At 46.7% G+C, this 25,177-nt stretch overlaps 20 non-coding genes and 3 pseudogenes across 20 annotated transcripts; 11 read left to right on the forward strand and 12 right to left on the reverse strand.

The window, feature by feature from the left end:
- Positions 1–1,202: 1,202 nt before the first annotated feature.
- On the forward strand, positions 1,203–1,366 carry LOC135045066 (U1 spliceosomal RNA). The gene has a single exon (XR_010237600.1). It is a non-coding gene; the product is annotated as a U1 spliceosomal RNA (small nuclear RNA).
- Positions 1,367–1,518: 152 nt separating this feature from the next.
- Positions 1,519–1,681, forward strand: LOC135045206 (U1 spliceosomal RNA). Its single transcript, XR_010237734.1, has one exon. It is a non-coding gene; the product is annotated as a U1 spliceosomal RNA (small nuclear RNA).
- A 671-nt stretch (positions 1,682–2,352) lies between these two features.
- LOC135045041 (U1 spliceosomal RNA) lies at positions 2,353–2,516 on the forward strand. The gene has a single exon (XR_010237575.1). It is a non-coding gene; the product is annotated as a U1 spliceosomal RNA (small nuclear RNA).
- Positions 2,517–2,668: 152 nt separating this feature from the next.
- On the forward strand, positions 2,669–2,831 carry LOC135045148 (U1 spliceosomal RNA). Its single transcript, XR_010237677.1, has one exon. It is a non-coding gene; the product is annotated as a U1 spliceosomal RNA (small nuclear RNA).
- A 674-nt stretch (positions 2,832–3,505) lies between these two features.
- LOC135045097 (U1 spliceosomal RNA) lies at positions 3,506–3,669 on the forward strand. Its single transcript, XR_010237630.1, has one exon. It is a non-coding gene; the product is annotated as a U1 spliceosomal RNA (small nuclear RNA).
- A 152-nt stretch (positions 3,670–3,821) lies between these two features.
- Positions 3,822–3,984, forward strand: LOC135045178 (U1 spliceosomal RNA). Its single transcript, XR_010237706.1, has one exon. It is a non-coding gene; the product is annotated as a U1 spliceosomal RNA (small nuclear RNA).
- A 3,290-nt stretch (positions 3,985–7,274) lies between these two features.
- LOC135044887 (U1 spliceosomal RNA) lies at positions 7,275–7,438 on the reverse strand. The gene has a single exon (XR_010237423.1). It is a non-coding gene; the product is annotated as a U1 spliceosomal RNA (small nuclear RNA).
- A 692-nt stretch (positions 7,439–8,130) lies between these two features.
- LOC135045266 (U1 spliceosomal RNA) lies at positions 8,131–8,272 on the reverse strand (annotated as a pseudogene).
- A 152-nt stretch (positions 8,273–8,424) lies between these two features.
- On the reverse strand, positions 8,425–8,588 carry LOC135044450 (U1 spliceosomal RNA). Its single transcript, XR_010237042.1, has one exon. It is a non-coding gene; the product is annotated as a U1 spliceosomal RNA (small nuclear RNA).
- Positions 8,589–9,280: 692 nt separating this feature from the next.
- LOC135045267 (U1 spliceosomal RNA) lies at positions 9,281–9,422 on the reverse strand (annotated as a pseudogene).
- A 152-nt stretch (positions 9,423–9,574) lies between these two features.
- Positions 9,575–9,738, reverse strand: LOC135045000 (U1 spliceosomal RNA). Its single transcript, XR_010237536.1, has one exon. It is a non-coding gene; the product is annotated as a U1 spliceosomal RNA (small nuclear RNA).
- A 6,742-nt stretch (positions 9,739–16,480) lies between these two features.
- Positions 16,481–16,596, reverse strand: LOC135044775 (U5 spliceosomal RNA). The gene has a single exon (XR_010237314.1). It is a non-coding gene; the product is annotated as a U5 spliceosomal RNA (small nuclear RNA).
- A 275-nt stretch (positions 16,597–16,871) lies between these two features.
- On the reverse strand, positions 16,872–16,987 carry LOC135044649 (U5 spliceosomal RNA). The gene has a single exon (XR_010237190.1). It is a non-coding gene; the product is annotated as a U5 spliceosomal RNA (small nuclear RNA).
- A 274-nt stretch (positions 16,988–17,261) lies between these two features.
- On the reverse strand, positions 17,262–17,377 carry LOC135044716 (U5 spliceosomal RNA). The gene has a single exon (XR_010237257.1). It is a non-coding gene; the product is annotated as a U5 spliceosomal RNA (small nuclear RNA).
- Positions 17,378–17,652: 275 nt separating this feature from the next.
- Positions 17,653–17,768, reverse strand: LOC135044742 (U5 spliceosomal RNA). The gene has a single exon (XR_010237283.1). It is a non-coding gene; the product is annotated as a U5 spliceosomal RNA (small nuclear RNA).
- A 274-nt stretch (positions 17,769–18,042) lies between these two features.
- LOC135044730 (U5 spliceosomal RNA) lies at positions 18,043–18,158 on the reverse strand. Its single transcript, XR_010237271.1, has one exon. It is a non-coding gene; the product is annotated as a U5 spliceosomal RNA (small nuclear RNA).
- A 264-nt stretch (positions 18,159–18,422) lies between these two features.
- On the reverse strand, positions 18,423–18,538 carry LOC135044747 (U5 spliceosomal RNA). Its single transcript, XR_010237287.1, has one exon. It is a non-coding gene; the product is annotated as a U5 spliceosomal RNA (small nuclear RNA).
- Positions 18,539–18,808: 270 nt separating this feature from the next.
- On the reverse strand, positions 18,809–18,924 carry LOC135044609 (U5 spliceosomal RNA). Its single transcript, XR_010237151.1, has one exon. It is a non-coding gene; the product is annotated as a U5 spliceosomal RNA (small nuclear RNA).
- Positions 18,925–19,068: 144 nt separating this feature from the next.
- LOC135044592 (U1 spliceosomal RNA) lies at positions 19,069–19,196 on the forward strand (annotated as a pseudogene).
- A 593-nt stretch (positions 19,197–19,789) lies between these two features.
- LOC135044942 (U1 spliceosomal RNA) lies at positions 19,790–19,953 on the forward strand. Its single transcript, XR_010237478.1, has one exon. It is a non-coding gene; the product is annotated as a U1 spliceosomal RNA (small nuclear RNA).
- A 152-nt stretch (positions 19,954–20,105) lies between these two features.
- Positions 20,106–20,268, forward strand: LOC135044493 (U1 spliceosomal RNA). The gene has a single exon (XR_010237077.1). It is a non-coding gene; the product is annotated as a U1 spliceosomal RNA (small nuclear RNA).
- Positions 20,269–20,943: 675 nt separating this feature from the next.
- On the forward strand, positions 20,944–21,107 carry LOC135045112 (U1 spliceosomal RNA). The gene has a single exon (XR_010237645.1). It is a non-coding gene; the product is annotated as a U1 spliceosomal RNA (small nuclear RNA).
- A 152-nt stretch (positions 21,108–21,259) lies between these two features.
- Positions 21,260–21,422, forward strand: LOC135044433 (U1 spliceosomal RNA). Its single transcript, XR_010237031.1, has one exon. It is a non-coding gene; the product is annotated as a U1 spliceosomal RNA (small nuclear RNA).
- The last annotated feature ends 3,755 nt before the right edge of the window (positions 21,423–25,177 follow it).

Consider the following 25,177-nt stretch of genomic DNA (forward strand, 5'->3'; position numbering starts at 1 on the left):
CAACCACCCAGCTCTAGCTGGCTTGGCTCTAGCACATGGGTCTTCATCCTGTGGCCCTCCAGCTGCTGTGAAACTACACATCCCAGCATGCCCTGCCACAGTTTTGCTATTAAGGTATGCTAAAACTGAGGCAGGGCATGCTGGGATGTGTAGTTCCACAGCAGCTGGAGGGTCGCAGGTTGAAGACCCATGTTTTAGCATGCCTGTTCTATGATGCATGTCTAGCAGGCATTTGCTGACTGTCACTTGAGGGAGACACACATCAGGAGATGCAGCATATCGGAGGTCTTCGATGCCTTTCCAGCAAATGCACACCACCTGCTGCTGGTCTGGACACAAAACAATGCCCACAATCGAAGTCCCAAAATGCCCAACTACAGGATTCATGTAAGTAGTGAATTTAGGAATGAATTTAGAAGTAGGAAATTAAGTTAGTTCACAAGTACATTCAAATTCAGATCTAAAGACTAAACACAAAACACAAAATAAGACTCCACAGAGCAATTATCAGGTGTCTTTATCAATTGTTGCATTTAAAAAATCAAGCAATTAGGGAACACAATGTTGCGACAATCTAACCCTATTTGCAAAATAGTACTAAATAAGTTTGTCGATGTAAGACATTTGCAAAGGCGCAAACAAAACACGCTGGAAAATGCAACTGAATCTGTTTTTGGAGGTTAGAATAGATGCAGGATCAAGTAGCTCAATGGGTAGGGTGTTTGATTAGAATTCAACAGGTTATAGGTTTGAATCCTGGGTATGATAGTTTGAGGTGTTATTTAATAAAGCATGTTTATATATTAGTCACACATGGCTTACTTGTACAAATGGCATGTCACCAGTTAGTGCTGACTGCTGATATGCCATTTGCACAAACATGCCATGTGTGACTGTATATGCATTTAAGGAGTGCACCCCGGCAATACCACAAACCATTGAGTGCCAAGTATACTAGATATATCTTCATATCTCATGTGCTTTCTCTGAGACCAATCTTGTTATGCCCCTTCCCCAGAAGGCATGCACCTTTTGTCCATATTGCAAAAATGGGGAGGGGGGGGGCATATAATTATCTGTCACAGGGCACCAAAAAGTCTAGTTATGGCTCTGGTATGCATTATGTAATCTGGCAGACCATCTCTCCTTTACTTGACAGAGATGTGCCTGAGCAGCGGCCCTCCCCAGCCCTATCCCAAATCATACTTATTTTGCATAGGAGATACCATGGTCATGAAGATTGTTCTCCCAGGGTGAGGTTCATTCATTGCATTCTGGGTATGCTGACCCCTGTGATTTCCCCAAATGTGGGAAACTCGACTGCATTATTTGTGGTAGTGGGGGACTGTGTTTGTGCTTTCCTCTGGTCAGCTCTGGTAAAAGTCAGATTTCTTTGTCTCAGATCTTCCTCTAGCCTTGTTCTTCTTTCGAGAATTCCCTTGTGCTGCCTCAGTTGGATCTCCTTCACTTGACAGGGGGGTACCCGAGCAGCGACCCTCCCCAGCTCTAGCCCAACTCCTACTTACCTGCCAGGTGAGATACTATGATCATGAAGGTGCTTCTCCCAGGGCAAGGCTCACCCATTGCACTCTGGGTGTGCTGCTCCTGCGATTTCCCCAAATGTGGGAAACTTGACTGCATAATTTGTGTTTCCCCTGGTCGGCTCTCGTATAATTCAGATCTCTTTGTCTCAGGTCTCTCTCCAGCCTAGTTTGCTGTCTGTTTCCACTTCTCTTTTCTTGAGCCGCTCCCTTCTATGCCCTTGCGCACTATCCTTACTTCTCCCGTCTGCTTACTTTGTGCCTTCCAAAGCACAATGCAAACTACAGGTAGTGCTGCAGGGCCCACACCCTTTTACTTGCCGTACAGAGCAGCTCTAGAGCTGTTACAGTGCCCAGCTGCTGCAAGAAATCAGCTTGTATGCTTCAGGGGCTGGGGCATAGCCAACATGAGCCCCACACCGAAGGAGGGTGGAGGTGTTTAATGCGAACTAGGGGTCATCCAAGCACCGCAAAAGGCCGCCATGCCCTGCACGCCCCTTTTCTCTTTTCATATGCAGACGAGGGTTGAAGCCAACTTTGACCCACTGCTTGGATGACATCACCATATGCAAATCCATCTGCTGCAGGCCTTCCCCCAGGAATGCTTGCACTAGTTGTTGCATTTGGTTTGTTGTTTGGGGGTGCTTCAGTATTAGGCAGCCTTCTGCCCTCCCATGTTCATCTGAAAATATGTGTTCTCCCTGCAGTTGTTGTCCCCAGATGAGAGTTCCCTTGTGCTGCCTCAGTTGAATCTCCTTTACTTGACAGAGATGTGCCTGAGCAGCGGCCCTCCCCAGCCCTATCCCAAATCATACTTATTTTGCATAGGAGATACCATGGTCATGAAGATTGTTCTCCAAGGGTGAGGTTCATTCATTGCATTCTGGGTATGCTGACCCCTGTGATTTCCCCAAATGTGGGAAACTTGACTGCATTATTTGTTGTAGTGGGGGACTGTGTTTGTGTTTTCCTCTGGTCAGCTCTGGTAAAAGTCACATTTTTTTGTCTCAGATCTTCCTCTAGCCTTGTTCTTCTTTCGAGAGTTCCCTTGTGCTGCCTCAGTTGGATCTCCTTCACTTGACAGGGGGGTGCCCGAGCAGCGACCCTCCCAAGCTCTAGCCCAACTCCTACTTACCTGCCAGGTGAGATACTATGATCATGAAGGTGCTTCTCCCAGGGCAAGGCTCACCCATTGCACTCTGGGTGTGCTGCCCCTGCGATTTCCCCAAATGTGGGAAACTTGACTGCAGAATTTGTGTTTCCCCTGGTCGGCTCTCGTGTAATTCAGATCTCTTTGTCTCAGGTCTCTCTCCAGCCTAGTTTGCTGTCTGTTTCCACTTCTTTTTTCTTGAGCCCCTCCCTTTTATACCCTTGTGCACTATCCTGACTTCTCCTCCTGTCTGCTTACTTTGTGCCTTCCAATGCACAATGCAAACTACAGGTAGTGCTGCAGGGCCCACAACCTTTTACTTGCCTTACAGAGCAGCTCTGGAGCTGTTACAGTGCCAAGCTGCCGCAAGAAATCAGCTTGAATGCTTCAGGGGCTGGGGCATGGCCAACATGAGACCCACACCGAAGGAGGGTGGGGGTGTTTAATGCAAACTAAGGGTCATCCAAGCGCCGCAAAAGGCCGCCATGCCCTGCACGCCCCTTTTCTCTTTTCATATGCAGACGAGGGTTGAAGCCAACTTTGACCCACTGCTTGGATGACATCACCATATGCAAATCCATCTGCGGCAGGCCTTCCCCCAGGAATGCTTGCACTAGTTGTTGCATTTGGTTTGTTGTTTGGGGGTGCTTCAGTATTAGGCAGCCTTCTGCCCTCCCATGTTCATCTGAAAATATGTGTTCTCCCTGCAGTTGTTGTCCCCAGATGAGAGTTCCCTTGTGCTGCCTCAGTTGAATCTCCTTTACTTGACAGAGATGTGCCTGAGCAGCGGCCCTCCCCAGCCCTATTCCAAATCATACTTATTTTGAATAGGAGATACCATGGTCATGAAGATTATTCTCCCAGGGTGAGGTTCATTCATTGCATTCTGGGTATGCTGACCCCTGTGATTTCCCCAAATGTGGGTAACTCGACTGCATTATTTGTGGTAGTGGGGGACTGTGTTTGTGTTTTCCTCTGGTCAGCTCTGGTAAAAGTCAGATTTCTTTGTCTCAGATCTTCCTCTAGCCTTGTTCTTCTTTCGAGAGTTCCCTTGTGCTGCCTCAGTTGGATCTCCTTCACTTGACAGGGGGGTGCCCGAGCAGCGACCCTCCCCAGCTCAAGCCCAACTCCTACTTACCTGCCAGGTGAGATACTATGATCATGAAGGTGCTTCTCCCAGGGCAAGGCTCACCCATTGCACTCTGGGTGTGCTGCCCCTGCGATTTCCCCAAATGTGGGAAACTTGACTGCATAATTTGTGTTTCCCCTGGTCGGCTCTCGTATAATTCAGATCTCTTTGTCTCAGGTCTCTCTCCAGCCTAGTTTGCTGTCTGTTTCCACTTCTTTTTTCTTGAGCCCCTCCCTTTTATACCCTTGTGCACTATCCTGACTTCTCCTCCTGTCTGCTTACTTTGTGCCTTCCAATGCACAATGCAAACTACACACCCTTTTACTTGCCTTACAGAGCAGCTCTGGAGCTGTTACAGTGCCAAGCTGCTGCAAGAAATCAGCTTGAATGCTTCAGGGGATGGGGCATGGCCAACATGAGCCCCACACCAAAGGAGGGTGGGGGTGTTTAATGCGAACTAGGGGTCATCCAAGCACTGCAAAAGGCCGCCATGCCCTGCATGCCCCTTTTCTCTTTTCATATGCAAATGAGGGTTCCAGCCAACTTTGGCCCACTGCTTGGATGACATCACCGTATGCAAATCCGTCTTCTGCAGACCTTCCCCCAGGAATGCTTGTACTAGTTGTTGCATATGGTTTGATATTTGATGGTGCTTCAGTATTAGGCAGCCTTCCGCCCTCCCATGTTCATCTGAAAAGATGTGGTCTCCCTGCAGTTGTTGTCCCCAGACGAGAGTTCCCTTGTGCTTCCTCAGTTGAATCTCCTTAACTTGACGGGGGAGGGGCTGCCCGAGCAGCCACCCTCCCCAGCCCTATCCCAACTCATACTTATTTTGCATATGAGATCTCTTGATCATGAAGATTGTTCTCACAGGGTGAGGTTCATCCATTATATTTTAAAATAGGAAGGTACAAATTACATATTTGAATTGCATTTATGTGCTGGATTCAAATGTCCCCCCCCCCCCCTTCCTTTCTCAATTGTGCCCATCAGCAGCTATTCTAAGGTTGCTGCCAATGGGTGTGACACATTAATTTCTTCTGTGGGGTACACAGGACTCCACAAGGATTCACATTGGGGTGTAGAGTAGGATCTTGATCTGAGGCACCAACCGGCTCAAAGCTTTTGACTGTTCCCAAGATGCTCAGCGCATCCTCCTCTATAACCCCGCTTCCATGAACAGGGAGCTCAGTTTGTAGTTGGTGCCTTCAGTAGCAGGCCACTTAACAGGGGCCTGCCTCAGGCAGCCTATTCTTAGCTATTAATTTTGACAAGAAAAGAAGAACTTGTTTTATGAGAATCTACAAGGGCTGCAGCAGGCTAGGTCTAATAGACATCTTTACTGCAGCTTCATCACTCCCAGCGGCGCTGTATACTCCCGTGCCCTGGTTGCTGGGTCACTGCAGCGGAGGCTCCGGTTTCTTCCTAAGGTCAGTCACACACGCACCGCCCTTCCGGATCACGAGGCCGCTGATGAAGGGGAGCGTGGCCGTAGGGGGTGGACCGTGTGTGCACTGGCGTGGACACTGATTACTGGGCAGCCGCTCCACGAGCCACCAGGTACAGTTAAGGAGCACAGGTCTGGGGTTTTTTCTCCCATATTAAACCAATTTTGTACTGCCCGCAGCGCATTGTGATAGGTAATAGGGCCTGATTCAGGTTGGATTGCAATCACAGTAAGCGATCCAACTGCAAAAATTGCTAAGAGCATACGCATGTGCCTGCATTTTCTGCGGCACCCCGCAGAGAATGCGATCGCCTCTGCCTGTCAATCGGGGCAGGGGGGGAGAGGGGGGTCAGCAACACTCCATTTCCAAGTCAGGGATGGAGCGGTGCGGGGGCAAGGCTTCAAAATGGGGTCTGCAACGGAGGAGACACAGGGGGCGTGGTCACAGCGGCTGTATGACATCACATTCAGCCGCTGTGATCACAAAAATGGTGGCGGCTTCCTGCGCGCACATACAGTCTGCACCAGCAGGAGGCTACACCATTTTTTATGATCACGCTGAACTGCAGTGCGACTGCAATTACAGATTGGTCAAGAAGGGAGGCGTCATGCTGGGTGGCCATGTCCTGTCACTGTGCAGGAGCCAGCACCGCTCACACACTAGTCCCCGGGTGAAGCCCCCAACCCCCGGGACACCCGGAGCAACAAAATGTAGATTCAGGCCACCAGGCCACGCCCCTACCTATGAAACCATGCCTCCTTTTTACCATTGCGCTGCTTATCTGCGCGCACTGCATTACAATCTCCTTCGCCACCTCTCTGGGTGTCACCAGTGATAGTGACACCTCTGCCATGCTTGTAGCAGCTGGTCCTAAGATCTACGCCTCAAGCCCTGAGTGTTTGCCCTTGTGACTTGTTGATCATCATAGCGAAGCAGATGCTTACAGAAAACTGCAGGGGCTTAGATTGAAAATAAAAAAATATATGGGTATAAGGTAGAGAGGAGCGGGTTCGGTTCTCCGAGAACCGAATTCCCCACGAACTCCACGTGGTTTACACTGGTCCGAGGCAGGCTCGGTTGTTCCCGCCTGACTCGGAAAACCTGAACAAGGGAAAATGTCATCATCCCGCTGTCGGATTCTCGCGAGATTCGGATTTCATATAAAGAGCTGCGCGTTGCCGCCATTTTTACTCGTGCATTGAAGAGGGAGCGGAGAGGACGTGGCTATGTTCTCTCAGTGGAAATCTCAATATCAGTGCTCAGTATCAGTGGTTACTTATTGCTGCTCAGTAATACTAGTAGTGTGTCTCTCCTGCTCAGTGTCAGTTCTCAGTAGTATCCTCATCAGTGCTCAGTATCACTGCTCATTGTCTTGTGCTGCATTGTGGTGCTCAGCATACTACAGTACATTACTAATAGTCCAGTGCTGCATCTTGCTGCTCAGTGTCAGTTCTAGTATCCTCATCAGTGCTCACTATCACTGCTCATTACATTGTGGTGTTCTGTATACTACAGTAACATAGTAATATAGTAACATATAGTAATATAGTTTTTGAGGTTGAAAAGAGGCAAATTGCCCATCGTGTTCAACCTGTTTTAAGTTGTGATGATTCTACATACTTGCTGAATAATGTTTTATGACTAGTTAACTACTACAACTCATGTTACCCCCGGATTAACCATGTTGATATTTTAAGTATTATAACCTTGGATAGCTTTTTCATTCAGAAATGTATCCATTCCTTTTTTAAATCCAATTACAGAGTCCGCCATTACCACCTTCCCTGGCAGGGAATTCCACATCCTGATTGCCCTAACAGTGAAGATCATAGTATCTCACCTGGCAGGTAAGTAGGAGTTGGGCTAGAGCTGTGGAGGATTGCTGCTTGGGCACCCCCTGTCAAGTGAAGGAGATCCAACTGAGGCAGCACAAGGGAACTCTCGAAAGAAGAACAAGGCTAGAGGAAGATCTAAGACAAAGAAATCTGACTTTTACCAGAGCTGACCAGAGGAAAGCACAAACACAGTCCCCCACTACCACAAATAATGCAGTCGAGTTTCCCACATTTGGGGAAATCACAGGGGTCAGCATACCCAGAATGCAATGAATGAACCTCACCCTGGGAGAACAATCTTCATGACCAAGGTATCTCCTATGCAAAATAAGTATGATTTGGGATAGGGCTGGGGAGGGCCACTGCTCAGGCACATCTCTGTCAAGTAAAGGAGATTCAACTGAGGCAGCACAAGGGAACTCTCATCTGGGGACAACAACTGCAGGGAGAACACATATTTTCAGATGAACATGGGAGGGCAGAAGGCTGCCTAAAACTGAAGCACCCCCAAACAACGAACCAAATGCAACAACTAGTGCAAGCATTCCTGGGGGAAGGCCTGCAGCAGATGGATTTGCATATGGTGATGTCATCCAAGCAGTGGGTCAAAGTTGGCTTCAACCCTCGTCTGCATATGAAAAGAAAAAAGGGGTGTGCAGGGCATGGCGGCCTTTTGCGGCGCTTGGATGACCCCTAGTTCGCATTAAACACCTCCACCCTCCTTCGGTGTGGGGCTCATGTTGGCTATGCCCCAGCCCCTGAAGCATTCAAGCTGATTTCTTGCAGCAGCTGGGCACTGTAACAGCTCCAGAGCTGCTCTGTAAAGCAAGTAAAAGGGTGTGGGCCCTGCAGCACTACCTGTAGTTTGCATTGTGCGTTGGAAGGCACAAAGTAAGCAGACGGGAGAAGTCAGGATAGTGCACAAGGGTATAGAAGGGAGGGGCTCAAGAAAAAAGAAGTGGAAACAGACAGCAAACTAGGCTGGAGAGAGACCTGAGACAAAGAGATCTGAATTATATGAGAGCCGACCAGGGGAAACACAAATTATGCAGTCAAGTTTCCCACATTTGGGGAAATCGCAGGGGCAGCACACCCAGAGTGCAATGGGTGAGCCTTGCCCTGGGAGAAGCATCTTCATGATCATAGTATCTCACCTGGCAGGTAAGTAGGAGTTGGGCTAGAGCTGGGGAGGGTCGCTGCTCGGGCACCCCCCTGTCAAGTGAAGGAGATCCAACTGAGGCAGCACAAGGGAACTCTCGAAAGAAGAACAAGGCTAGAGGAAGATCTGAGACAAAGAAATCTGACTTTTACCAGAGCTGACCAGAGGAAAGCACAAACACAGTCCCCCACTACCACAAATAATGCAGTTGAGTTTCCCACATTTGGGGAAATCACAGGGGTCAGCATACCCAGAATGCAATGAATGAACCTAACCCTGGGAGAACAATCTTCATGACCATGGTATCTCCTATGCAAAATAAGTATGATTTGGGATAGGGCTGGGGAGGGCCGCTGCTCAGGCACATCTCTGTCAAGTAAAGGAGATTCAACTGAGGCAGCACAAGGGAACTCTCATCTGGGGACAACAACTGCAGGGAGAACACATATTTTCAGATGAACATGGGAGGGCAGAAGGCTGCCTAATACTGAAGCACCCCCAAACAACAAACCAAATGCAACAACTAGTGCAAGCATTCCTGGGGGAAGGCCTGCAGCAGATGGATTTGAATATGGTGATGTCATCCAAGCAGTGGGTCAAAGTTGGCTTCAACCCTCGTCTGCATATGAAAAGAATAAAGGGGTGTGCAGGGCATGGCGGCCTTTTGCGGCGCTTGGATGACCCCTAGTTCGCATTAAACACCTCCACCCTCCTTCGGTGTGGGGCTCATGTTGGCTATGCCCCAGCCCCTGAAGCATTCAAGCTGATTTCTTGCAGCAGCTGGGCACTGTAACAGCTCCAGAGCTGCTCTGTAAAGCAAGTAAAAGGGTGTGGGCCCTGCAGCACTACCTGTAGTTTGTATTGTGCGTTGGAAGGCACAAAGTAAGCAGACGGGAGAAGTCAGGATAGTGCACAAGGGTATAGAAGGGAGGGGCTCAAGAAAAAAGAAGTGGAAACAGACAGCAAACTAGGCTGGAGAGAGACCTGAGACAAAGAGATCTGAATTATATGAGAGCCGACCAGGGGAAACACAAATTATGCAGTCAAGTTTCCCACATTTGGGGAAATCGCAGGGGCAGCACACCCAGAGTGCAATGGGTGAGCCTTGCCCTGGGAGAAGCATCTTCATGATCATAGTATCTCACCTGGCAGGTAAGTAGGAGTTGGGCTAGAGCTGGGGAGGGTCGCTGCTCGGGCACCCCCCTGTCAAGTGAAGGAGATCCAACTGAGGCAGCACAAGGGAACTCTCGAAAGAAGAACAAGGCTAGAGGAAGATCTGAGACAAAGAAATCTGACTTTTACCAGAGCTGACCAGAGGAAAGCACAAACACAGTCCCCCACTACCACAAATAATCCAGTTGAGTTTCCCACATTTGGGGAAATCACAGGGGTCAGCATACCCAGAATGCAATGAATTAACCTAACCCTGGGAGAACAATCTTCATGACCATGGTATCTCCTATGCAAAATAAGTATGATTTGGGATAGGGCTGGGGAGGGCCGCTGCTCAGGCACATCTCTGTCAAGTAAAGGAGATTCAACTGAGGCAGCACAAGGGAACTCTCATCTGGGGACAACAACTGCAGGGAGAACACATATTTTCAGATGAACATGGGAGGGCAGAAGGCTGCCTAATACTGAAGCACCCCCAAACAACAAACCAAATGCAACAACTAGTGCAAGCATTCCTGGGGGAAGGCCTGCCGCAGATGGATTTGCATATGGTGATGTCATCCAAGCAGTGGGTCAAAGTTGGTTCAAACACCTTTGCAAAGTTCTATAAGTTTGATACCCTGGCTGAGGAGGACCTCCTGTTTGCTCAATCGGTGCTGCAAAGTCATCCGCACTCTCCTGCCCGTTTGGGAGCTTTGGTATAATCCCCATGGTCCTTTCGGAGTCCCCAGCATCCTCTAGGACGTAAGAGAAAATAAGATTTTAAACCTACCGGTAAATCTTTTTCTCGTAGTCCGTAGAGGATGCTGGGTGCCCGTCCCAAGTGCGGTCTACTTCTGCAAGACTTGTATATAGTTATTGCTTACATAAGGGTTATATGTTAGTTTTCATCGGTCTTGGACTGATGCTATGTTGTTTTCATACTGTTAACTGGGTAGTATATCACAAGTTATACGGTGTGATTGGTGTGGCTGGTATGAATCTTGACCTTGGATTAACAAAAATCCTTTCCTCGTACTGTCCGTCTCCTCTGGGCACAGTTTCTCTAACTGAGGTATGGAGGAGGGGCATAGAGGGAGGAGCCAGTGCACACCCAGATCTAAAGTCTTTCTTAAAGTGCCCATGTCTGCTGCGGAGCCCGTCTATCCCCCATGGTCCTTACGGAGTCCCCATCATCCTCTACGGACTACGAGAAAAAAAAATTACCGGTAGGTTTAAAATGTTATTTTTTTCTCTGCAACCCACTGCTAAATTGTGCTTCCTAGCTGTTTTTTATAAAATCACTTAATTAAATCTAACTCTGATTACGTCAGAGAAGGCCAGGTACCCTACACCATAAGAGGGGGTTTGAAATTTTGACTTGTCTACTTAAAGATCACCAAAATCTGATGACAAGGTCAATTACATCCCTGGGTGGGATTGAACCACCAACCTTTTGGTTAATAGCCCATGTAAGTGCAAGAAATCCTGAAGCACTCACTCATCATGGGAAAGTACCAATGTGTTTCTTACAAAAATTCTCCAGATTATTGACTTTTTAAAGTTTTTCTAGGAAACGTTCTAGATGAATGCTTATTAGCCTTTGTCAGTATTGACTTTCGCAAGGTGTCTCTGTGGCGCAATCGGTTAGCATGTTTGGCTATTAACCAAAAGGTTGGTGGTTCAATACCACCCAGGGATGTAATTGACCTTGTAATCAGATTTTGGTGATCTTTAAGTAGACAAGTCAAAATTTCAAAAACCTCCCTTATGGTGTAGGGTACCTGGCCTTCTCTGATGTAATCAGAGTTAGATTTGATTAAGTGATTTTATAAAAAAACAGCTAGGAAGCACAATTTAGCAGTGAGTTGCAGAGAAAAAAAATTATGCTGGCAGAAAAGTCCAATTGAGTGATTAAACAGCTCTTCATTTTCTGATTTTATGTTTATGCTAACAAATTTGCTCTCTGAAAAGTGTCCACAAAGCCAAGTCTCTGATTAACACCTTTGTAGGAATGGTTTTTCACCTATTACTGAATTAAACTTGCTTCATTGGAAAGGCATCAAAGATGCATCCTCATTTCAATGTCTACTGAAATAATACAGGTTGACACCAGGAAACGTCACTGCATCCTTGCTGCTTCCTCATGGGGAAGTCTGTTTAATGTGAAAACAAGGTGATATCTAATCAGCACACAGGTAAGGAATTAAGAAAATCTTTCTTTATGGGTGAAGATGTTTCTCACAAATTGTTGTCCCAATGCATCATTGAAATTCAAGATGGAAGATGATTTTCATATATCACTTGTACATTTTGCATTGCTCTTCTGGTGACAATGTAGTTTGTTTTTGTCAATTACCATTTCAGTAATAGGGTAAAGAAAATTAAGAGGATTTTTTAAAGAAAACAATGCTGTCAATATACTATTAAAACAAATTAAAATGATAAAAGTTATTGTACTTTAAGTAAAAATAAAAGTGCCAAAATATCAATCCCAGTTTTTGATTACTTTAATTATAAAAAAAAAATGCACATAGCAGAGGATAGTTTCGATCAATCGACCTCTGGGTTATGGGCCCAGCATGCTTCCATTGCACTACTCTGCTGCTCATGGAAGTGTCAGAGATCCTGAAGACTAAATTGATTAAAGGCCTAAAAGTACTGGACTATAAGGAAAGACTTACTAGGCTGAATATTTATACACTAGAAAAGAGGTGCCTAAGAGGAGATATTATTAATATCTTCAAATATGTAAAGATACATAACAAAGAGTTATCAGAGGAATTATTTATTAAAAGAACACGTGGTCACTCGCTGCGACTGGAGGAAAGTTCAGAACGCAATGGAGGAAAGGGTTCTTCACTGTTAGGGCAATCAGGATGTGGAATTCCCTGCCAGGGAAGGTGGTAATGGCGGACTCTGTAATTGGATTTAAAAAAGGAATGGATACATTTCTGAATGAAAAAGCTATCCAAGGTTATAATACTTAAAATATCAACATGGTTAATCCGGGGGTAACATGAGTTATAGTAGCTAACTAGTCATAAAACATTATTCAGCAAGTATGTAGAATCATCACAACTTAAAACAGGTTGAACACGATGGGCAATTTGCCTCTATTCAACCTCAAAAACTATGTTACTATATTACTATGTTATTGTAGTATACAGAACACCACAATGCAATGAGCAGTGATAGTGAGCACTGATGAGGATACTAGAACTGACACTGAGCAGCAAGATGCAGCACTGGACTATTAGTAATGTACTGTAGTATGCTGAGCAACACAATGCAGCACAAGACAATGAACAGTGATACTGAGCACTGATGAGGATACTACTGAGAACTGACACTGAGCAGGAGAGACACACTACTAGTATTACTGAGCAGCAATAAGTAACCACTGATACTGAGCACTGATATTGAGATTTCCACTGAGAGAACATAGCCACGTCCTCTCCGCTCTCTCTTCAATGCACGAGTAAAAATGGCAGCAACGCGCAGCTCTTTATATGGAATCCGAATCTCGCGAGAATCCGACAGCGGGATGATGACATTTTCCCTTGTTCAGGTTTTCCGAGTCAGGCGGGAACAACCGAGCCTGCCTCGGACCAGTGTAAACCACGTGGAGTTCGTGGGGAATTCGGTTCTCGGAGAACCGAACCCGCTCCTCTCTACCTTATACCCTATCAATTTTTTTATTTTCAATCTAAGCCCCTGCAGTTTTCTGTAAGCATCTGCTTCGCTATGATGATCAACAAGTCACAAGGGCAAACACTCAGGGTTTGAGGCGTAGATCTTAGGACCAGCTGCTACAAGCATGGCAGAGGTGTCACTATCACTGGTGACACCCAGAGAGGTGGCGAGGGAGATTGTAATGCAGTGCGCGCAGATAAGCAGTGCAATGGTAAAAAGGAGGCATGGTTTCATAGGTAGGGGCGTGGCCTGGTGGCCTGAATCTACATTTTGTTGCTCCGGGTGTCCCGGGGGTTGGGGGCTGCACCCGGGGACTAGTGTGTGAGCGGTGCTGGCTCCTGCAAAGTGACAGGGCATGGCCACCCAGCATGACGCCTCCCTTCTTGACCATGCTGTAATTGCAGTCGCACTGCAGTTCAGCGTGATCATAAAAAATGGTGTAGGCTCCTGCTGGTGCAGACTGTATGTGCGCGCAGGAAGCCGCCACCATTTTTGTGATCACAGCGGCTGAATGTGATGTCATACAGTCGCTGTGACCACGCCCCCTGTGTCTCCTCCGTTGCAGACCCCATTTTGAAGCCTTGCCCCCGCACCGCTCCATCCCTGACTTGGAAATGGAGTGTTGCTGACCCACCTCTCCCCCCCTTCCCCGCCCCGATTGACAGGCAGAGGCGATCACATTCTCTGCGGGGTGCCGCAGAAAATGCAGGCACATGCGTATGCTCTTAGCAATTTTTGCAGTTGGATCGCTTATTGTGATTGCAATCCAACCTGAATCAGGCCCTATTACCTATCACAATGCGCTGCGGGCAGTACAAAATTGGGTTAATATAGGAGAAAACCCCCCAGACCTGTGCTCCTTAACTGTACCTGGTGGCTAGTGGAGCGGCTGCCCAGTAATCAGTGTCCACCGCAGTGCGCACACGGCCCACCCCCTACGGCCTCGCTCCCCTTCAGCAGCGGCCTCGTGATCCGGAAGGGTGGTGTGTGTGTGACTGACCTTAGGATGAAACCGGAGCCTCCGCTGCAGTGACCCAGCAACCAGGGCACGGGAGTATACAGCGCCGCTGGGAGTGATGAAGCTGCAGTAAAGATGTCTATTAGACCTAGCCTGCTGCAGCCCTTGTAGATTCTCATAAAACAAGTTCTTCTTTTCTTGTCAAAATTAATAGCTAAGAATAGGCTGCCTGAGGCAGGCCCCTGTTAATTGGCCTGCTACTGAAGGCACCAACTACAAACTGAGCTCCCTGTTCATGGAAGCGGGGTTATAGAGGAGAATGCACTGAGCTTCTTGGGAACAGTCAAAAGCTTTGAGCCGGTTGGTGCCTCAGATCAAGATCCTACTCTACACCCCAATGTGAATCCTTGTGGAGTCCAGTGTACCCCACAGAAGAAATTAATGTGTCACACCCATTGGCAGCAACCTTAGAATAGCTGCTGACGGGCACAATTGAGAAAGGAAGGGGGGGGGGACATTTGAATCCAGCACATAGATGCAATTCAAATATGTAATTCGTACCTTCCTATTTTAAAATATAATGGATGAACCTCACCCTGTGAGAACAATCTTCATGATCAAGAGATCTCATATGCAAAATAAATATGAGTTGGGATAGGGCTGGGGAGGGCTGCTCGGGCAGCACCTCCCCCGTCAAGTTAAGGAGATTCAACTGAGGAAGCACAAGGGAACTCTCGTCTGGGGACAACAACTGCAGGGAGACCACATCTTTTCAGATGAACATGGGAGGGCGGAAGGCTGCCTAATACTGAAGCACCATATGCAACAACTAGTACAAGCATTCCTGGGGGAAGGTCTGCAGCAGACGGATTTGCATACGGTGATGTTATCCAAGCAGTGGGCCAAAGTTGACTGGAACCCTCATCTGCATATGAAAAGAGAAAAGGGGCATGCAGGGCATGGCGGCCTTTTGCAGTGCTTGGATGACCCCTAGTTCACATTAAACACCCCCACCCTCCTTTGGTGTGGGGCTCATGTTGGCCATGCCCCATCCCCTGAAGCATTCAAGCTGATTTCTTGCAGCAGCTGGGCACTGTAACAGCTCCAGAGCTGTTCTGTAAGGCAAGTAAAAGGGTGTGGGCCCTGCAGCACCACCTGTAGTTCGCATTGTGCGTTGGAAGGCACAAAGTAAGCAGACGGGAGGAGAAGTCAGGATAGTGCGCAAGGGCATTCTTTTCTCTTAGTCCGTAGAGGATGCTGGGGTCACATTAAGAACCATGGGGTATAGACGGGATCCGCAAGAGACATGGGCACTTTAAGACTTTCAAAGGGTGTGAACTGGCTCCTCCCTCTATGCCCCTCCTCCAGACTCCAGTTATAGGAACTGTGCCCAGGGAGACGGACATTTCGAGGAAAGGATTTATTGTTAAACTAAGGTGAGCATCTTACCAGCTCACACCTTAAACATGCCGCAGAACGTGGCATTCAACAGAACACAAGCCAACGGCATGAACAATTGCAGCAAAAAGCTGACCAGAACCATAACACAACATGTGTATAACCACAAGTAATAACTGCAGACACAGTATGGACTGGGACGGGTGCCCAGCATCCTCTACAGACTAAGAGAAAAGGATTTACCGGTAGGTATTAAAATCCTATTTTCTCATACGACCTAGAGGATGCTGGGGTCACATTAAGAACCATGGGGTTATACCAAAGCTCTTGAACGGGTGGGAGAGTGCGTACGACTCTGCAGCACCGAATGACCCAACTTAAGGTTATCATCAGCCAAGGTATCAAACTTGTAAAACTTAGCAAAAGTGTTTACTAAATAGCTGCTCGGCAAAGTTGCAATGCCGAGACTCCCCGACCAGCTGCCAAGGATGAACCCACCTTTCTAGTAGAATGGGTCTTCACCTACTTCAGTAACGGCAATCCTGCCGTGGAACGAGCATGCTGAATCTTACCACAGATCCAGCGCATAATGGTCTGCATGGAAGCAGGACACCAAATCCTGTTGGGAGCATACAGGACAAACAGAGCCTCTGTTTTCCTAATCTGAACCGTTCTGGTGACATACATTTTCAAAGTTCTGACCACAGCCAGAGACTTTGACTCAACGAAGGTGTCAGTGGCCAAAGGCACCATGTGGAAAGATGAACCACCTTCGGCAGAAATTGTTCACGTGTCCTCAATTCTGCTCTATCTTCATGAAAGATCAAATAAAGGCTCTTGTGATACTGCATGGTTTGTACTGTTTTCCATGTGCTCCCAGACCTTTAAGCAAGTAGCATGGTCAAGAAAGTTCTGTTTGAAAAGAAACAACATTTACTGTCATTGTTATGCAAATAAACTTACATTAAAGCTAACAAGAAAGCACACTCGTTCTGTCTTTAAACTGATAAAAGAAACCCCAATAATATGGGGCATGCAAAAATTGAGATAAAACTCAGTTTTGCTCCTCTCCACGGAAATCTTTAATAAAAGGCGAAATATTTGTTAGTTCTGAAGAGAAACCAGAGCATGACCAAGATTCCACCTGTCGCCTGAGTGCCATGCCAGCAGTTCTCATTCAGCTGAAAGTGAGCACCCAATTTGAATGAAAGAAAGCAGATTTCTCACCAGGCTTCCCCTTGCTATAAACATGGTTTGTACTCTTTTCCATGTGCTCCCAGATCTTTCAAGCAATTAGTGTGGTCAAGAAAGTTCTGTTTGAAAAGAAACAAACATTTACTGTCATTTCTATGCAAATGAGCTTACATTAAAGCACACTCGTTCTATCTTTAAACCGATAAAATAAAACCCCAATAAGATGGGGCATGCAAAAATTGAGATAAAACTCAGTTTTGCTCCTCTCCACGGAAATCTTTAGTAAAAGGCGAAAGATTTGTTCGTTCTGAAGAGAAACCAGAACATGACCAAGATTCCACCTGTCGCCTGAGTGCCATGCCAGCAGTCCTCATTCAGCTCAAAGTGAGCACCCAATTTGAAAGAAAGAAAGCAGATTTCTCACCAGGCTTCCCCTTGCTATAAACATGGTTTGTACTCTTTTCCATGTGCTCCCAGATCTTTCAAGCAATTAGTATAGTCAAGAAAGTTCTGTTTGAAAAGAAACAAACATTTACTGTCATTTCTATGCAAATGAGCTTACATTAAAGCACACTCGTTCTATCTTTAAACCGATAAAAGAAACCCCAATAAGACGGAGCATGCAAAAATTGAGATAAAACTCAGTTTTGCTCCTCTCCACGGAAATCTTTAGTAAAAGGCGAAAGATCTGTTCGTTTTGAAGAGAAACCAGAGCATGACCAAGATTCCACCTGTCGCCAGAGTGCCATGCCAGCAATCCTCATTCAGCTCAAAGTGAGCACCCAATTTGAAAGAAAGAAAGCAGATTTCTCACCAGGCTTCCCCTTGCTATAAACATGGTTTGTACTCTTTTCCATGTGCTCCCAGATCTTTCAAGCAATTAGTGTGGTCAAGAAAGTTCTGTTTGAAAAGAAACAAACATTTACTGTCATTTCTATGCAAATGAGCTTACATTAAAGCACACTCGTTCTATCTTTAAACCGATAAAATAAAATCCCAATAAGATGGGGCATGCAAAAATTGAGATAAAACTCAGTTTTTCTCCTCTCCACGGAAATCTTTAGTAAAAGGCGAAAGATTTGTTCGTTCTGAAGAGAAACCAGAACATGACCAAGATTCCACCTGTCGCCTGAGTGCCATGCCAGCAGTCCTCATTCAGCTCAAAGTGAGCACCCAATTTGAAAGAAAGAAAGCAGATTTCTCACCAGGCTTCCCCTTGCTATAAACATGGTTTGTACTCTTTTCCATGTGCTCCCAGATCTTTCAAGCATTTAGTATAGTCAAGAAAGTTCTGTTTGAAAAGAAACAAACATTTACTGTCATTTCTATGCAAATGAGCTTACATTAAAGCACACTCGTTCTATCTTTAAACCGATAAAAGAAACCCCAATAAGACGGAGCATGCAAAAATTGAGATAAAACTCAGTTTTGCTCCTCTCCACGGAAATCTTTAGTAAAAGGCGAAAGATCTGTTTGTTTTGAAGAGAAACCAGAGTATGACCAAGATTCCACCTGTCGCCTGAGTGCCATGCCAGCAGTCCTCATTCAGCGCAAAGTGAGCACCCAATTTGAAAGAAAGAAAGCAGATTTCTCACCAGGCTTCCCCTTGCTATAAGCATGGTTTGTACTCTTTTCCATGTGCTCCCAGATCTTTCAAGCAATTAGAATGGTCAAGAAAGTTCTGCTTGAAAAGAAACAGACATTTATTGTCATTGTTATGCAAATAAACTTACATTAAAGCTAACAAGAAACTGATAAAAGAAACCCCAATAATATGGGGCATGCAAAAATTGAGATAAAACTCAGTTTTGCTCCTCTCCACAGAAATCTTTAATAAAAGGCGAAAGATTTGTTCGTTCTGAAGAGAAACCAGAGCATGACCAAGATTCCACCTGTCGCCTAAATGCTGTGCCAGCAGTCCTCATTCAGATCAAAGTGAGCGCCCAACTTGAAAGTAAGCAGATTTCTCACCTGGCTTCTCCTTGCTATAAGCATGGTTTGTACTGTATTCCATGTGCTCCCAGATCTTTCAAGCAAGTAGCATGGTCAAGAAAGTTCTGTTTGAAAAGAAACAAACATTTACTGTCATTTCTATGCAAATGAGCTTACATTAAAGCACACTCATTCTATCTTTAAACCGATAAAAGAAACCCCAAAAAGATGGGGTATGCAAAAATTGAGATAAAACTCGGTTTTGCTCCTCTCCACGGAAATCTTTAGTAAAAGGCGAAAGATTTGTTCGTTCTGAAGAGAAACCAGAGCATGACCAAGATTTTTATCTGAAAATATGTGTTCTCCCTGCAGTTGTTGTCCCCAGATGAGAGTTCCCTTGTGCTGCCTCAGTTGAATCTCCTTTACTTGACAGAGATGTGCCTGAGCAGCGGCCCTCCCCAGCCCTATCCCAAATCATACTTATTTTGCATAGGAGATACCATGGTCATGAAGATTGTTCTCCCAGGGTGAGGTTCATTCATTGCATTCTGGGTATGCTGACCCCTGTGATTTTCCCAAATGTGGGAAACTCGCTTTTATACCCTTGTGCACTATCCTGACTTCTCCTCCTGTCTGCTTACTTTGTGCCTTCCAATGCACAATGCAAACTACAGGTAGTGCTGCAGGGCCCACACCCTTTTACTTGCCTTACAGAGCAGCTCTGGAGCTGATACAGTGCCAAGCTGCTGCAAGAAATCAGCTTGAATGCTTCAGGGGATGGGGCATGGCCAACATGAGCCCCACACCGAAGGAGGGTGGGGGTGTTTAATGCGAACTAAGGGTCATCCAAGCGCCGCAAAAGGCCGCCATGCCCTGCATACCCCTTTTCTCTTTTCATATGCAGATGAGGGTTCCAGCCAACTTTGGCCCTCTGCTTGGATGACATCACCGTATGCAAATCCGTCTTCTGCAGAACTTCCCCCAGGAATGCTTGCACTAGTTGTTGCATTTGGTTTGTTGTTTGGGGGTGCTTCAGTATTAGGCAGCCTTCTGCCCTCCCATGTTCATCTGAAAATATGTGTTCTCCCTGCAGTTGTTGTCCCCAGATGAGAGTTCCCTTGTGCTGCCTCAGTTGAATCTCCTTTACTTGACAGAGATGTGCATGAGCAGCGGCCCTCCCCAGCCCTATCCCAAATCATACTTATTTTGCATAGGAGATACCATGGTCATGAAGATTGTTCTCCCAGGGTGAGGTTCATTCATTGCATTTTGGGTATGCTGACCCCTGTGATTTACCCAAATGTGGGAAACTCGACTGCATTATTTGTGGTAGTGGGGGACTGTGTTTGTGCTTTCCTCTGGTCAGCTCTGTTAAAACTCAGATTTCTTTGTCTCAGATTTTCCTCTAGCCTTGTTCTTCTTTCGAGAGTTCCCTTGTGCTGCCTCAGGTGGATCTCCTTCACTTGACAGGGGGGTGCCCGAGCAGCGACCCTCCCCAGCTCTAGCCCAACTCCTACTTACCTGCCAGGTGAGATACTATGATCAGGAAGGTGCTTCTCCCAGGGCAAGGCTCACCCATTGCACTCTGGGTGTGCTGCTCCTACGATTTCCCCAAATGTTGGACACTTGACTGCATAATTTGTGTTTCCTCTGGTCGGCTCTCGTATAATTCAGATCTCTTTGTCTCAGGTCTTTCTCCAGCCTAGTTTGCTGTCTGTTTCCACTTCTTTTATCTTGAGCCCCTCCCTTCTATACCCTTGTGCACTATCCTGACTTCTCCTCCCGTCTGCTTACTTTGTGCCTTCCAATGCACAATGCAAACTACAGGTAGTGCTGCAGGGCCCACACAATCTTTTACTTGCCTTAAAGAGCAGCTCTGGAGCTGTTACAGTGCCCTGCTGCTGCAAGAAATCAGCTTGAATGCTTCAGGGGATGGGGCATGGCCAACATGAGCCCCACACCAAAGGTGGGTGGGGGTGTTTAATGCGAACTAGGGGTAATCCAAGCACCGCAAAAGGCCGCCATGCCCTGCACGCCCCTTTTCTCTTTTCATATGCAGATGAGGGTTGAAGCCAACTTTGACCCACTGCTTGGATGACATCACCATATGCAAATCCATCTGCTGCAGGCCTTGCCCCAGGAATGCTTGCACTAGTTGTTGCATTTGGTTTGTTGTTTGGGGGTGCTTCAGTATTAGGCAGCCTTCTGCCCTCCCATGTTCATCTGAAAATATGTGTTCTCCCTGCAGTTGTTGTCCCCAGATGAGAGTTCCCTTGTGCTGCCTCAGTTGAATCTCCTTTACTTGACAGAGATGTGCCTGAGCAGCGGCCCTCCCCGCCCTATCCCAAATCATACTTATTTTGCATAGGAGACACCATGGTCATGAAGATTGTTCACCCAGGGTGAGGTTCATTCATTGCATTCTGGGTATGCTGACCCCTGTGATTTCCCCAAATGTGGGAAACTCGCCTGCATTTTTTGTGGTAGTGGGAGACTGTGTTTGTGTTTTCCTCTGGTCAGCTCTGGTAAAAGTCAGATTTCTTTGTCTCATATATTCCTCTAGCCTTGTTCTTCTTTCGAGAGTTCCCTTGTGCTGCCTCAGTTGGATCTCCTTCACTTGACAGGGGGGTGCCCGAGCAGTGACCCTCCCCAGCTCTAGCCCAACTCCTACTTACCTGCCAGGTGAGATACTATGATCATGAAGGTGCTTCTCCCAGGGCAAGGCTCACCCATTGCACTCTGGGTGTGCTGTTCCTGTGATTTCCCCAAATGTGGGAAACTTGATTGCATAATTTGTGTTTCCCCTGGTCGGCTCTCGTATAATTCAGATCTCTTTGTCTCAGGTCTCTCTCCAGCCTAGTTTGCTGTCTGTTTCCACTTCTCTTTTCTGGAGCCACTCCCTTCTATGCCCTTGCGCACTATCCTGACTTCTCCCGTCTGCTTACTTTGTGCCTTCCAACGCACAATGCGAACTACAGGTGGTGCTGCAGGGCCCACACCCTTTTAGTTGCCTTACAGAGCAGCTCTGGAGCTGTTACAGTGCCCAGCTGCTGCAAGAAATCAGCTTGAATGCTTCAGGGGCTGGGGCATAGCCAACATGAGCCCCACACCAAAGGAGGGTGGGGGTGTTTAATGCGAACTAGGGGTCATCCAAGCACCGCAAAAGGCCGCCATGCCCTGCATGCCCCTTTTCTCTTTTCATATGCAGATGAGGGTTCCAGCCAACTTTGGCCCACTGCTTGGATGACATCACCGTATGCAAATCCATCTGCTGCAGACCTTCCCCCAGGAATGCTTGTACTAGTTGTTGCATATGGTTTGATATTTGATGGTGCTTCAGTATTAGGCAGCCTTCCGCCCTCCCATGTTCATCTTAAAAGATGTGGTCTCCCTGCAGTTGTTGTCCCCAGACGAGAGTTCCCTTGTGCTTCCTCAGTTGAATCTCCTTAACTTGATGGGGGAGGGGCTGCCCGAGCAGCCACCCTCCCCAGCCCTATCCCAACTCATACTTATTTTGCATATGAGATCTCTTGATCATGAAGATTGTTCTCACAGGGTGAAGTTCATCCATTATATTTTAAAATAGGAAGGTACAAATTACATATTTGAATTGCATCTATGTGCTGGATTCAAATGTCCCCCCCCCCCCTTCCTTTCTCAATTGTGCCCATCAGCAGCTATTCTAAGGTTGCTGCCAATGGGTGTGACACATTAATTTCTTCTGTGGGGTACACAGGACTCCACAAGGATTCACATTGGGGTGTAGAGTAGGATCTTGATCTGAGGCACCAACCGACTCAAAGCTTTTGACTGTTCCCAAGATGCTCAGCGCATCCTCCTCTATAACCCCGCTTCCATGAACAGGGAGCTCAGTTTGTAGTTGGTGCCTTCAGTAGCAGGCCACTTAACAGGGGCCTGCCTCAGGAAGCCAATTCTTAGCTATTCATTTTGACAAGAAAAGAAGAACTTGTTTTATGAGAATCTACAAGGGCTGCAGCAGGCTAGGTCTAATAGACATCTTTACTGCAGCTTCATCACTCCCAGCGGCGCTGTATACTCCCGTGCCCTGGTTGCTGGGTCACTGCAGCGGAGGCTCCGGTTTCTTCCTAAGGTCAGTCACACACACACCGCCCTTCCGGATCACGAGGCCGCTGATGAAGGGGAGCGTGGCCGTAGGGGGTGGACCGTGTGCGCACTGGCGTGGACACTGATTACTGGGCAGCCGCTCCACTAGCCACCAGGTACAGTTAAGGAGCACAGGTCTGGGGGTTTTTCTCCTATATTAAACCAATTTTGTACTGCCCGCAGCGCATTGTGATAGGTAATAGGGCCTGATTCAGGTTGGATTGCAATCACAATAAGTGATCCAACTGCAAAAATTGCTAAGAGCATACGCATGTGCCTGCATTTTCTGCGGCACCCCGCAGAGAATGCGATCGCCTCTGCCTGTCAATCGGGGCAGGGGGGGAGAGGGGGGTCAGCAACACTCCATTTCCATGTCAGGGATGGAGCGGTGCGGGGGCAAGGCTTCAAAATGGGGTCTGCAATGGAGGAGACACAGGGGGCGTGGTCACAGCAGCTGTATGACATCACATTCAGCCGCTGTGATCACAAAAATGGTGGCGGCTTCCTGCGCGCACATACAGTCTGCACCAGCAGGAGGCTACACCATTTTTTATGATCACGCTGAACTGCAGTGCGACTGCAATTACAGCATGGTCAAGAAGGGAGGCGTCATGCTGGGTGGCCATAAGAGATGAGCGGGTTCGGTTCCTCGGAATCCGAACCCGCCCGAACTTCACCCTTTTTTGCTCGGGTCCGAGCAGACTCGGATCCTCTCGCCTTGCTCGGTTAACCCGAGCGCGCCCGAACGTCATCATCCCGCTGTCGGATTCTCACGAGACTTGGATTCTATATAAGGAGCCGCGCGTCGCCGCCATTTTCACACGTGCATTGAGATTGATAGGGAGAGGACGTGGCTGGCGTCCTCTCCGTTTAGATTAGAAGATAGAGACGAGTGACATTTGATTTACTACTAATTTGGGGAGCAGTTGAACTTGTCAGGAGTACTCAGTAGTGCAGAGTTTTGCTGATAGTGACCACCAGTTTTATTATTTATAATCCGTTCTCTGCCTGAAAAAAAACGATACACATACCATATCTGTGCTCAGCCTCAGTGTGCTGCATGATATATCATCTATGTATATCTGACTGTGCTGAGTGCTCACTGCTCACACAGCTTAATTGTGGGGGAGACTGGGGAGCAGTTATAGCAGGAGTACAGTGCACACTTTTGCTGCCAGTGTGACCACCAGTATATTGTCTGCCTGAAAAAGTTAAACACTCCTGTGGTGTTTTTTTTTTATTCTATAAATGCATTCTGCTGACAGTGTCCAGCAGGTCCGTCATACATATATTATATAAATATTTACCTGCAGTAGTGTTATATTTTTTTTTTCATCTTTATCATCTCTATATTAGCAGACGCAGTACGGTAGTCCACGGCTGTGGCTATCTCTGTGTCGTCAGTGCTCGTCCATAATTGTATACCTACCTACCTGTGGTGGGTTTTTTTTTTCTATCTTCTTCATACTAGTAGTTTAGGAGTCTACTGACAGTGTCCACCAGGTCCATCATTATATTATATACCTACAGTAGTAATATATTTATTATATTATCTATACTAGCAGACGCAGTACGGTAGTCCACGGCTGTGGCTATCTCTGTGTCGTCAGTGCTCATCCATAATTGTATACCTAACTACCTGTGGTGGGGTTTTTTTTTTATCTTCTTCATACTAGTAGTTTAGCAGTCTGCTGACAGTGTCCACCAGGTCCGTCATTATATTATATACCTACAGTAGTAATATATTTATTATATTATCTATACTAGCAGATGCAGTACGGTAGTCCACGGCTGTACCTACCTCTGTGTCGTCAGTGCTCGTCCATAATTGTATACCTACCTGTGGTGGGGTTTTTTTTTCTATCTTCTTCATACTAGTAGTTTAGGAGTCTGCTGACAGTGTCCACCAGGTCCGTCATTATATTATATACCTACAGTAGTAATATATTTAGTATATTATCTATACTAGCAGACGCAGTACGGTAGTCCACGGCTGTACCTACCTCTGTGTCGTCACTCGTCCATAATTGTATACCTAACTGTGGTGGTTTTTTTTTTCTATCTTCTTCATACTAGTAGTTTAGCAGTCTGCTGACAGTGTCCACCAGGTCCGTCATTATATTATATATACCTACAGTAGTTATATATATTTTTTTTTATATCATTAATTATCATCTCTATACTAGCAGACGCAGTACGGTAGGCCACGGCTGTGGCTATCTCTGTGTCGTCAGTGCTCGTCCATAATTGTATACCTACCTACCTGTGGTGGAAGTTTTTTTCTATCTTCTTCATACTAGTAGTTTAGCAGTCTGCTGACAGTGTCCACCAGGTCCGTCATTATATTATATATACCTACAGTAGTTATATATATATATTTTTTTTATATCATTAATTATCATCTCTATACTAGCAGACGCAGTACGGTAGTCCACGGCTGTAGCTACCTCTGTGTCGTCA

Source organism: Pseudophryne corroboree, unplaced genomic scaffold (assembly GCF_028390025.1).
Source record: "Pseudophryne corroboree isolate aPseCor3 unplaced genomic scaffold, aPseCor3.hap2 scaffold_90, whole genome shotgun sequence".
Taxonomy (NCBI): Eukaryota; Metazoa; Chordata; class Amphibia; order Anura; family Myobatrachidae; genus Pseudophryne; species Pseudophryne corroboree.